We start from the raw sequence: 13,484 nt of genomic DNA on the forward strand, positions 1-13,484 counted from the left end.
CTTTTTATTTCGCTAAATGCAAAATTGTTTTCAGCAACATGTATGGAAAATTGACAGGACAGCTGCAATTAAATACTTCTGGAGCCTATTTAATCTGTATTACATTAAAAAAATTAAATTGATAGTGTATCCTTGGAATCATAATTTTATACATTTTGAAAAGGTTTGTATTGAGGCAAAGCTCCAATGTGGCTTCCTGTCTATCAGCATTTAACATGTGAAATGTTTTTGCAAAACTGATTCTTTTGATATTGGCACCAAATTGTATCTGCGATACTTTACATTTTTCCTATTGATACCGAGCCTACACATTCATTCTGGCTTCTTAATGGCCTGTGTCATTTACTGTCAAAGAATTAAGGTTGAAAATGTTCAGTGAAGAGAAACCTTCCTGTATCTCCCTGCCTTTCATAACATGACCAGCATCATTAATCATTCTTACAGCGGCGTACTTGAGTGGCTGCTGGGGGTTTGTTCTCCGGAGCTGTTAATACTAACACATTTACCTTCTAACCATACATCATGCCTGCACTGCCCTCAGCTTACATGGGCGCCTGAATGGAAGAGCGGCCCTGAGCGACTCCCACAGTAGAGCGTCAGCTGGCTCAGACGGGTTGGACCGCTGCTGCTCATGGCTTATATTGTTGCAGCAACAGACGGAGAGACGAGGAAGAAAGCGCTGGAATACACCAAAACCACCTTGTCCTTTTTTTTTTTTTACAGCTTGCCTTGAACCGGCATCACTCCCCCACCCCACCCAAGCAGATTCAATGAGCCCAGATAGACAGAAAATGTTATCGTTCACACCATGTGTAACCAGCCGGGCTAATTCAATTAAAATTCCATCCAAGGAAGAACGCTGAAATTGCGTAATGGTCGTGGGAGCACTGAATCTCGTAATGATCCTGTCAAGAGGCAAATGATCTTGCAGCGCGAACATTATGATAAATTCCTTGCAAAGCACAAGATGCTCACCCCCCCTCTCACCCCGCCCCCCCTGCATGCAAAATTCTGTTGCCATAGTTAATAAAGCCGTGATCTATATTTGCCCCCCTCCCCTTTCCTTTTTAATCTTGTTTGGTTACAATTGAAAAGGGCTCTGTTTTATCACATGCTGAACCCAGTGAAATTGAAATTCTATTTTAGCTGAGGAGTCTTTTGGTATCTGTCAATGTGTGTTGCATCAAGTGCATGGCGGAACCGGGGCACCATGAGTGGCAGCAGTATCTATAGGACCCCTAAATCCGGTGAGCAGTTCAGTTGCTGCTGGTGAGGCAAAGGTGACAGCCGTGACTGGTTGGGGGATGTTACGAGATGGATTACTGTCACCATTCTTAACTTATGGTGCACAGAAAAAGGTTGTCTGCCTATGTGAGTCTGAAGGAGAGGAGTGGGTCTTAAGTACAGGTGCTGCCAACCTTCAGCCCACTGCAGACATACACAGTCACACCATATAGAGCTCCCCAAGGAGAGTGAAAGCCTGTTTTCAGGATGGCCGCTATGTCTCGACCGAGAAGTGAATCGAAAATCACAATTACCACTTGTAGTTAAAGAAGAAGTTGAAGCTGCTCTAATCAATCATTTTATTGACAATGGATCAAATGAATACATGCGGCACAACATCAACAGAACTTTACTCCCCTCAACTTTATGAAGCCTTATAGTGTTGCTGCATCTCTTAGGAAAAAGGCACAAATAAATTCACTGTACGCTACCAGACAGGCAAAGTTAGCGTGTGACTGGAGAACATTGGGGAGCAATTAGCAGCTAGCTAGCCAGATATCTCCCTTATGGAGAATAATGGAAACCTGACTGCACCTAGGACATGTCAATCAAACCGGGGCAAGCCCTCTAACTCTGTTTGGGGGACTTATATCTAACTATTTATGGAAATTATTTTTAGACCACCAGAACACTGATTAGAAGGAGTGAAGTTAGCAAATGACACCATGAAAATTTATGGCATTTTTTTTTATTCATGAGTGAGGTTGAATGGGACTCGGAGGTTTTAATTTGGTTATTTATTGCCTGATCAGTCCAAATACATAAACAACAATTTAGCTGTATGATGGCGTGTTTGAGGTCACTGTAACTTTAAATTTAACTCATTCGTAGACCAATTTTTGCAAATTTCAGCTTTTGCGCATTTTCTCATTAATATTTACTTCAAATATATGTGGAGCACATTATTTTCATTGGATAAAAGCAGACACCAGCAGATTAAACCTCATCTATGGCTCACTTAGGTTCACAGTCACAGTTTCACCTTTCCAATAAGGTTTCAGTTTGCCAAAGTAGCAGCAATTCAATGTAGCAGTGACAGCAAACTTCCTTTGGTCATCAGTCTCTGCTCAAGCTCCATATTGCTTCATTTATAACCTGCATTAAAGCTTAACAAACTTTTCTCAGTTTAATTAAATGCTTGAAAAAGCCCTCAAGTCAACTTCTCTGAGCCAGTGAGAGGATTTTCAGGTTAGCTTTCACCACATGTCAGTGTCTGAGCTTGGAAAGAAAGTAAGTTCCCCGGCTGATGTTCTTCTGTTCTGACTGGCTTGTTAATTTCTCCACAGGTAAAAAACCGCTGTGTGCTGCGTCTCCCTGTCAGGGTCAGAGAAAATCCATTCTCTGCTCCACTGACCTAAACCTTCCTGATGTCTGATTAACACACATGGGATAACAATCTATATGGAGCGTTGCAGAGCTTTTAAAGAGGTCGTCTATAAGATCTCCTGGACCTAACCCTCTGAACGCAGCCCAGCCAGTCATTACTGATGGTGTTCTACCATTCAATGGATCACTTAGGTTAGTTGGTATATTTCCCCCATTTTCCCTCGAGTCAAAAAGCTTAAAATCGATGGTTTGAACTTGACTTTCAACTGTCACCTCATTCACCTTAGAGCTTCTCTTCCCCCCAGATAAACACACACAAACACTCAGACATACATAGTTCCCTGAGGAGACCCCCCTGCTGTGACTGAGAAGGGAGGGGGGTGTCTGTCTTCCCCACCAGGTGATGGGTTCCACCCCCCCCAGGACCCAGAGGAGTACGCCCGATTAACCCATCCACCCCTCACGCCTCCACTCTAGGATGGAGAGCGCGTCCTGGAGAAATGCTTTCACATGCATGCATTTTATTATCCGCTCCATGTGTGCATACATGAGCGGTCAGCGTGCAGTCTGGAGGTCGGCGAGGTCACCTGCCGACTTCCCACACAAGACATCGTCAGTCAGTTTAATCACGACTCGCCCGGCTGATGGTGTGCACCAGTTTGATAAACCGCTTTAGAATTGTTTTTAATGGCTGGAGTCCACAGCGGCTCCTTCTTTTCTCTTCCTCCCTCACACACACGCACATGGAAACATACACACAATACAGACCCTTTTGATCTTCAAATGTGTGGCTGCAATTTTTTTATTTTTTTTTTGTCCTGTGTCTTGCAGCTTCAGTGAAACTTGAAAGGCGCTGCTTTTCCTCCGAGAGAAGAATGAATCTCTTTAGGTCTATTGTGGCATTAAGCTTTGAGGGGGCACAACAAAGAATTCAAATAGATATGTATACATTTTTCAGTTGCTTATTTTTCTCCAGTTATTTGAAAGAACCGTTCCTTAGACAATACACAGAATAATTCTCTCCATTATTTCCCTGCTCAGTAATTAGCTACGATGCGGAGCAGTCAGAAAAGATAAAATTGCCTTGCGTGTTCTTTAAAGATAACAGAATGGAGCAGATGTAATAGAAAGAATATGTTTACATTTTGTTTTCAAAGAGATGCACGGAAGTGAGTCAGTTCACTTATAATGAATTTTCTGATAAATTACAAATGCTGATTAGATGTATCAGAGGATGCCAGATGCTTCTTAAAACCCTCCAAGATTTAGCCTAAGCTTTGGCCTTCGACCCGCACATTCAGCTCGTCTGTTGGCCTTTCATGTGTGATCAACAGCAGAGTTCTTAACATGTTACTTTTCCCTCCACCTCTACACAACCAGGCAGCCTCTTGTGCATTCACCACTGCCGCTTTGATGTCAGAGGGATGTGGTGTGTCTTAACGACCCGCCACTCATGAATTAATTAATCACTTCTTTGGAACGTCTCAAACACAGCAGCTTGTGATCAAGTGCATTGTGGGATTGAGATAAGGCATGGACATTGCCTGGCAATGGAACTAACACAAGGACCCTTAATTAGTTCAATTAATTAACCACAGGGATGAGGGAGGTGGGTGGGAGTGTGCGTACCAGAGCTGACAGATATCTGGAGGTTGAGGTTTCACAGCTGGTGCTCAGTTCTTCACCCGGGTGTGGCAGGAAGACGACACAAAAGGGTTAATGAACACGTGTTGGTGGGGACGGTGGCTCTCGGGGGAGGAGCTGTGATACACCTGCTGGTGTGGCATTTTATAGCATCACCTCCTGCCAACAGCAAATTATATTTCTTATTGACCTTTCAGTTTCATAACTGTAGATGCCACCTGGGATGATTCATGATAAACCTCAAACCCCACATGTGGGAACTTATTGTAGTCTCTCGCTCATAAAGCGCAGTGTGGGGGGTCTGCGGATGTAATGATTCCCTTTGGTCTCCCGTGTGTTATATTCATATAAACATTTGACAAGTTACTGTAAACATTGATACCTGTGGCTTCAAAGATAAACATTACTTTACATTTAATAATAATCTAGAGCCAGGAGGAATTTGTTTTAGCAGCAGCTACCATAGTTCAAAGGAACGTACCTACAAAACCACAACATTTGTCACATTTCTGTTTGTGCACATATCAAAATATATAAGACACAATAGGATTTGTAATATTTTTTTGACAGAACAGGCTAATTGTTTCCAAATGCTTCCAGCCTTTACTTTAAGATAATCCCCTTCTGGTAATTGTTTTTTATTCTAATATATATGAGCTTGTGTCAATATAAATGACTGGTATGAATCTTTTCAAATTCTTGGCAAAAAAAGCAAAGACGTATATCTATAAAAATGTGAAACTGATCTAACATACCATGTAGTGGCCAGTCATTTTCTCATAACCAGGACCTGGATGTCTCATCTTCTGCCCTAAATTAACCATCGGGATACAAATTCATCATTTTAGTTACAGTCTGTGGTGTAAAGCTGCTTTATGATATATCAGTGTGTCAATTCTTATTTTATTCCAAATTGGTTTAAGATGATTGCAAGCTGAAATTTTACTTTATCTGCCTCTTTATTTACAGGAAGCAGCTAAAATACTTACCAGCTGAATTTCAGATTATCAACAACCTAACAAAGAGGAAGAGACTCTTGCACATAGAAGCACTTGATGCAGCAGTCTGGAAATCTTTGAACCGAGATGGTCGTCACCCCGGCTGCTGCTCGCTCGACGCTGCAAACTGCTTGCTGCTTGAATTACGGCATGATATGAAAATTTTGCTGCTTCTGCTCTTCTACCAACAAGCCCAGCTGCCAAATCTTCAGATATGCTTTTATGTGCTGTAGCAGGGATATTACAGTGTGTATACCCTGGTAGCTCGTACATCAGCTTGTGCCGGGAGCACATAAAAATGACTCCATTCAATGCCAAAGACCAAAAGATATTTTGCTGTGTCATTCATCTTTAGCACAATTAGTAAGAACGGATGTTCATGTCGGCTTCACTCAGACACGTAAAGCGTTTGGTTGACAAGAAAGCGTTAAAAAGAGGAGCAAGAATTTAAGATTTTAAATTTTTTAATGTTGATATACAAAACTGTATGTAAACAGATGCAGAAACACACATTAATCTAAAATCTGCTTTAAAAATAGAACTGACTTTGGATTTTCTTGCAGTATTTTTGTATAATATGAAATATGCAGTAAAGTTCAAAAGTCCTGAAACCCAGTGAAAAACATTAATAGAGAAAAAATGACTGCAACATAGAGAGAAAAAGTTTTCAGTGCACAGTTCACACACCGCAGTGCCTTTTTTATTGACCATAAATATTTTATAGCCCGTGTTGCTTGTCACTCCCTCTTCCCGCCTTTGTCGACCGAGTTCAGCTCTTCTTTCAAAAAGCCAGCCGCCTCGACCTTATCCTTTCCTCTGTGAATGGCATTTGTATTGTGTGTGTGTGTGGGGGGGGGGGGGGGGGCGATGGAAGGAAGGGAGGAAGGTTAGAGCCGGGCGAGGTGGAAACGACTGCTGCAGCACAGACCGACGGAGAGTCGCCTTCAGTGTCAGGTAGTCATGGTAACCTGTCAGACAGGCATCATCACAAGATTGTTGGGAGAGAGTTGAGAGTGATGATAAGAACTGGTTTAACACCTTACACTTCATGCAAAGCCAAAAGTGTTTTGTCTCCCAGCGGAGGAGGGTCAGTGTTGGACACAGCATGTTCATGATCACATACTGAAGGCACATACAGTTTGGAAAAGGAAATCATTTTCCTCTGCATATGCACATGCAAACACTGCCAAAAATCTAAAATGAGACATCCCTATTAGTGAGGCTTGGGTGAGGGTGAGGGTGAGGGAGCCAAGACAGGCAAGAGTTAGAGCTCGAGAGGAAAGTAGGCATCGGGAAGAGGCAGCAGGTGTGTGTCTGATAATGACCAGGTGGAGGTGGCTGGGCTCCGTTTCCCTCTATCGCTCTGCTGGGTCCGATGAGGTGTGTGTGTGTGTGTGTGTGTGTGTGTGTGTGTGTGTGTGTGTGTGTGTGTGCGCACGCGCGCATGTGTGCGGTTGCCTGTGTGGAAGCGGGGAGTGGGGAGATGACGGAAGAACAAAAAAGGAAGGAAGAAGAGGTGGAAGTAGGTGAAAGGATCCAAGAGACGAGGGAGGTGTTAGCAAGATGAGGCCGTCATCCTATCACCCACTTCCTCAACCTCTCCACTGCCCCTTCCATCGTTTCCTCCACCTGGGCTCTTGTCAGAGCCGGCTTCTCCAGCTGGATCGATGACTAGAGAACAAAGATGAGGACCGACATGCAACATGGTGCCACAGTGAGCTGTTCTCATCTGCAGAATTAGAGATAATTTTCTTGCTTGATGTGATGCCCTGAAGTCACCAGCCATTTTATATTCTCTATATCTGTGCTCCACAGGCCCTTGTTACGCTCCTTTAGTTTACACCTACCTCACAGCAGGAAATGTGCAGTTGTAACTAATGACATTAAGCATGGCTCCATTTAAATGTGTCAGTTCATCGCAGCAAGATAACATGCACGGTAAGGAGAGCACCTCACCATATCAACTATCATTAATATCATTAGTTACACTGTGTTTGACAGGTCCACATTTTCTGTGATGACTTCACACGACTCGTGGAGCTTAGATATCCAACCAATAGCTTAAATTTTCTGCCTGTTTTAGCCAGCCATTTTCTCCAACAGTATACTGGTTACATTTAAAATGGATCCTCCTGCCTTTTTTCTTATCATATGACGAACAGAAAATGCTCTTCTTCCGGCCCGGTATCACGGCAAAATGTGAAATAGACACGCCGCTCCACTACAGCAAAACGTGAATTAGCCAAGCTTTGGCCTGTCTAGGTGTGACAGTCACACGTTTTCTTAACATTTTTAAACTTAAAGTAAAAACACGTTGTTGGCATTACTAAATAAGCACATGGTTGGTTGGGGTTACAAAACAAAAAACACCAAAAACATTGTCACCTCCTGGATGTAAGGTTCACGCTTTCAAAATGTGTAACTGTCACGCCTAGACAGGCCAAAGCTTGGCTGTTTCACGTTTTGCTGTAGTGGACCGGCGTGTCTATTTCACGCTTTGCCGTGATACTGGGTTGCTTCTTCACCTACATGAATAAGAACATGTGACACATCATTTTAATCAGAAATCTGATGAGAACAACATACATGCCATAACAAAATGTTTGCCATTGTTTCTTCAGATCAGACAATCATCTTTGTAAGGACTTCATCACCCAGAAATAACCAGTCAAATATGTGTTTGGGTGCTCGTCGAGGTGGTACAAATTTATGTTACAGTAATTTAAACAATCACTGACGGGTCCAGCTACACTGTGTTATGTCAAAACTGTTTGTTAAATATAATACCTGACAGCTAAAATGAATGTGGTCTGACATGTGAGATGAGTTCTGAGTGGATCTGTAAGGGTCTTAGATTGGGGATGGGACATGCTGCAGTCTCACTTCACATCATGTAGCTCAAAATTAACGCAAAGACCGTTTATCATCAAAGAACACATACATCTCCTGCAGTGTTACAGATAGCTAATGATGTTTCTGTGCTCTCAGAGCACTGTGGCTGATTTGGCATGTTGAGCTGTGACTGTGGGATTTCTCAGTGTACCCAAGTGGTTGAGGCTCCCATGCTGCCACCTAAAGGAGAGCAGTAAGTGACTCCGTCCACTGCGTCAAACACGGCCCATTTAACTGCACCCACTGCCCCGTCGTGTCCAGGTCAGTACCTCTGTGGACCCAAACATACACACTCATCTCCCTCCACGGTGTGTGACAATGAAAATATTTATTTCACTCAGCTGTAGTTTCTAAAATGTTTCAAAGGTTTTGGTCACATCAGGTTTATTTGTCAGGAACTTTGTCTCAAAACGTGTTATAATTTACAATCTATAACAGAGAAGAAGCCATTCTCGCATGTGACAATCAATCCCAAGACACGAAACTATACTTCAGAATATAAAAACCTGCATCTCTCTAGCAAAACAACTTGTCCTTTTTCGTTACTCTCTCTTTAGTGAAGTTTAAACTAATTCTTTGGTAATTTGGCAAAACATGAGATCTTTGACTTTGCTAATGTGAAGTACATGTGCCCAGCCACCTGACTTACAAGTGTACACTGTTTGTGTTTTAAAAGGTCAAGGTAAGGCGGTTAGTACACTTTAAAGATGAAAGTATGGATTGATTGGTGCAAACCCACTGAACATGTAAAGAACCACAATGCAAAAGCAACCACTGTTGTATTTTTGTAACCTTTTTATATTGTCAATAGTCATTTATTTATGGTTAAATCTTATTTTTCTCTACGGACATCATTGGCCGAGGACATTTTCTTCTCTTGGCTCGGCAGAGTGCTCCTCTGTGGGTTGTAGGTCACTGGTCTGCTTCCATTTAAATGTGCCACATTCTCATGTTTATCAAATCTCATGTCCAACTGAGTCCGATTATTGCACTCTATCCAGAGCAAAAGAATTTCCTGCTGGAAATTGTTGAATATGTAAACACAAAAAATGACCTTTCCCTTGGTGGCACCGACAGACTTTCCTAGTTTTGAGTCCAAACAAAGGTTGGATTAATTGCTGTATTATTTATACTTATGCCCCTCTTCTAACAACTTTTCATGTTCCCTTAACTTTTTAACTTGTAATATCATTTATACTTTGGTTAATTATTTGATACTTGCAAATGAATTCCCTGTAACATGCTAAGCGAACATGGTATACATGATAAACATAGCCTCCCTACTAAACATCAGCTTGTTAGCATAGTGAACATGGTAGCCTATGCATGCTGATATTAGCATTTAGCTCAAAGCCTATTGCAGCTGCTAGCGTGGCTGCAGACTCTTTTATTAAAGTAATTTGAGTCAAGAAAGACAATACAGTTGCAGAGTCATGTTTTAAATGTAGTAGTGGAGGCTGAATTGATCATTTTGTGAGTGTTTTGAAGAGTTAATTCTGAAAGAAAGACAGTGAGACAAGAGCGCCGAGAGCATGAAGAGCATATGACAGTTTTGAAAAACTACATATCATTGTCACTTTGGTGTTTCGCTGCTATGCAAATCTGGACTATTAAAAAGTGTTGGAATAAATCAGTACTCAAATTTTAATCCAAGTGTCATTAGAATTAGTATTCTGACTAAACAGTAGCTTGCAAGTGCCAAGTAAATTCACTGGAAAAGTGTAGTTGCATCTTGGAAGCATAAGTTGAAAAAAATGAAAGTTTAGTGGAAGTAACATGAGAAAAGATGAGTAAAAGAAAACTAAGTTTGTAAAGAATGTTGTGTTTTGTGTTGCTGCAGTGTTTTTTTATTTTCCCAGGGTGGGACCCAGTGGTGTCACATTCTTTGACAACTCGGTGCTATCCGCCTTGATTGTTTTCCTGCTTGGCAGATATGATGTTTCTTCCTCCCCATCCAGCCCCCCACGCAATCTCTTTCTAGAAAGTTTGTTATGTATGCTTTCGTTCAGTGTGCGAAAAGAGAGAGAGAAAATAAAACACTTGTCAGAGTCATTTTGAAAAAAAGTTTTCTGCTTTTTTCTCTGCAGAAGAGAGAACAAGTTTGTGACTAAAGAGAGTAAAGAGAATGTGAGAAAAACAGCCCTGTGATGGATGGTAAGGCACAGGCAATTACAGACAACATACCAGACACTGTGCACATAGAAGATATCACACTCCAAAACACACACACACACACACACACACACACTCAACAATATAGGCACGTATGTTCAAGACACTGGCAATGTGAGATAATCTTGAGTGTCTTTCTTTCTGAAAAGCTGATAATTTCCCGCTGAAATCCGTTTAGGGCTCCCTGCTTGGCATTCTGAGAAACACACTGTACAGAAAGTGCACACACACACACACACACACACACACACACACACACACACACACACACACACACACACACACACACACACACACACACACTCACTCATCACCTCCAACAAATGGGGTTCTTTCCACAAGCAAACACAGACGAGGCACAGCCAAGTGAGATGCACTCAGTGCACCAGCATCCAGAGGCTGGCTGCCTTATCGTTCCAGGTTCAATTACACACACTTCCGCTTAAACACACAAATGAGGGCAAGTGAGGCAAGGTGGTATCCACACTATTGGTTTTCCAAGGTGTTCCTGAACTGCAGAGGGGAGGGGCTGTAATGCAAAGAGACAGATTCAGGTCACTCACTCACTGCTGGGATGAATATAGAAGGAGAGAAGATGCTGCATATTGGAGAGAAAGAGGGGTGTGTGGGATGGGGCGAAGGATGATGAGAAGAAGGGGAGACCAAGGAGGCAAATGGCGGGAACGTCTCAAGTCCTGCAGGAAGATGAAATGAATGTAGCTGTGATGAGGAAGCCTCACACACAGAGAGAAGGATTGTGGGATAAAAAAGAAAAAGAGAAGGGAATGGATCATAACAAGCGGGGGCGATGGGAACATAGTGGGATACAAATGGAGAAGGTATGAGAGAGGGCGAGTGGTGCCAGAGGAAGGGAGGAGAAAGTGGAGGGAGATGGTAATTGACATGAAGGGAAAGTGACAAGCGAAAAGATGAGTATGTAGGGAGGAGGAGAACAGTCAGAGAGAAAGACAGAATTACTATTGAATGAGGAAGGTGGGGAGCTTTGGAAGGCAATGCAGACAAGAGGGAGAGGGAACATGCTGTCATACAGACCAACACTCAATATACAGGACTCACGAATATCTTAAATCATTGAACAAAATAGCCTGTGTAATGACAAGGGATTGTACTCTGCCTGCACATAATTCATGGGGCAGTGGTCCCACCCACTTCTACAGTCAAGAGAAATTGTGGCTTCAGTTTTTCTGTTTGACGTATGTCTGTTTATTTTGTATGAGACAATCTTTTATGAGATGCGTCCTGAAAATGCACTTTGTTTTGTTTGTTTTATGCCACAAAGCTGGTCTCCCACATGCTGAATATTTGAGAGCTTTTTTGTGGATACCACAGGTGTATATGCCAGGATCTTTGTTCAACAAGACAGGTGGGAAGGAACCTACAAAAACCTTCACAGCAGGACCAGAGTATGACTTAATAAGTGCCACCGCTTGTTAGCATGGCAAAAACCTCTGCTACACATTGTGAAAGGCTACATCTGATTCTGTCTGAGGAGAACTATTTTAGAACACATCTAAAAAACAATGACAAAAACAATGGAAGTCATTTCTGCTGGTAGTGTTAATTTGGTTGTAAAACCGAGGCTATATTTAGACTTGATTATTATTCTAGTCACCAACTCAAATAAGTAAAGCTAAAGACAAATCAGTGAAGAGAAAAGGCTGTGGGAAGTATGGGTGCACAGGTTGCTGCAGCACCCCCTGGCAGATGGTAGAAGACCTGCACGTACACAACAGGATAAATACAATAAAGCAAAAAGTTTTATTTCATTCTAGTTGTTTATGCTCGTACGCTAATGACATTTTCCTTTTAGTAAGTAGCTTAAAAGTGGATATTAGGTTTTAAACTTTTAGTCTGGCCGGAAATGCCAGCCAGGTCAGTGATGTTACGTAACGCACCCCAAACAGGTGCAACAGCTCCTTTAAAATGGCGGCGCAAAGATGACTTGTGGCTTTCCCTATGTCTATTATCACGCGTAAAACTTTTCGGGGGAGAATTAACAACTGGCAGCAGGACCAGCGGCACATACGAAGATAGACAAGTACCTCGGTGGACTGTTTGCCAGGTAGAGAGGTAGCAGGGAGCTAACATTTGTCAAGTTGGAGCAGGATAGGAAGCTAGCGGCTAACAGCACTCAGGTGTAATGAGGAGGAAAATGTCGCCATCGCAGCGAGGGAAGTGTTTTTGTACACCACATTTCATACAGAACAGCAATTTAAGGTATTTTACACAAGTCATTAAAATGTTTGTACTGGGTTTAACTACCATTTTGGTCATTGTGTGAGGCCTTCCTGCTGTTTTTCCATAGTTCACCTGCCGAGCGCTCCTCAGCTCAGGACTTCTGAGGAGATCAGTAGACCAGAGAGTGAACTGGTTATCTCAGACGTGGAGAATGGCTGAGCACAGAAGTTTTAACCAAGAACAGACTTCGCGGAGGACTTCACGGTGCACAAGACCTGCAGGGAGATGTTTCACACAGGTGAGTACAATAACTAACTGATGTTGAAGTGTGTCCTCAGAGGACAGCGTCTACCACCATAAGTAGGTGTGTGAAAGCGCTGCAGACTCTCTTTGTGCAGTAATACCTGTGTTTGTGTCGAGTTTATACTGCCTTTTCATCTCTGTGTTTGCTCCCCTGGTAGTGATGCTTTATTCTGCTGTTAAAGTGGCATGTCATTTAGTTTCTGTAGACTCAACTGTTTGCTGTACCTGCAGTGGCATCCATGAACCTTTTTTATTTTCATTTTTTACCTGTCTGAGGCTATGCTGAGGAAGGTGGTTTATAATTGACACTCGGTATACATTTCAACTCTCCTTTTTTACTTTTAGTTGAGTAAATTTTTACACACTTTAGATTTACTTGAGTAAAAGATTGTATTACTTTCCCTCCCTGTTTGTTTGTAACACTTCCAATTCTAAGCTTAAACTACTAATGTCAGCAAATCTTACTGAAATTAAATTAACTGTCAAATTCAGAAGAGATATGTTGGGTGGTTGAGAGTAGCTGGACAGAGTGCGATGACATGGTTGAATACAAATTTTTTTTTTTACATTATTTTATACAGGCTTGATGTGATAGAAACATTGTTTTTAAAGTTAACAGACTTTCTCTTTGCTTTTAGTTTTTTTTTGGGGGGGGGGGGGGGGGAA

This window comes from Embiotoca jacksoni, unplaced genomic scaffold (genome assembly GCF_022577435.1).
Source record: "Embiotoca jacksoni isolate LCO1_2020_lvr unplaced genomic scaffold, fEmbJac1.0.p SCAF_1, whole genome shotgun sequence".
NCBI lineage: Eukaryota > Metazoa > Chordata > Actinopteri > Embiotocidae > Embiotoca > Embiotoca jacksoni.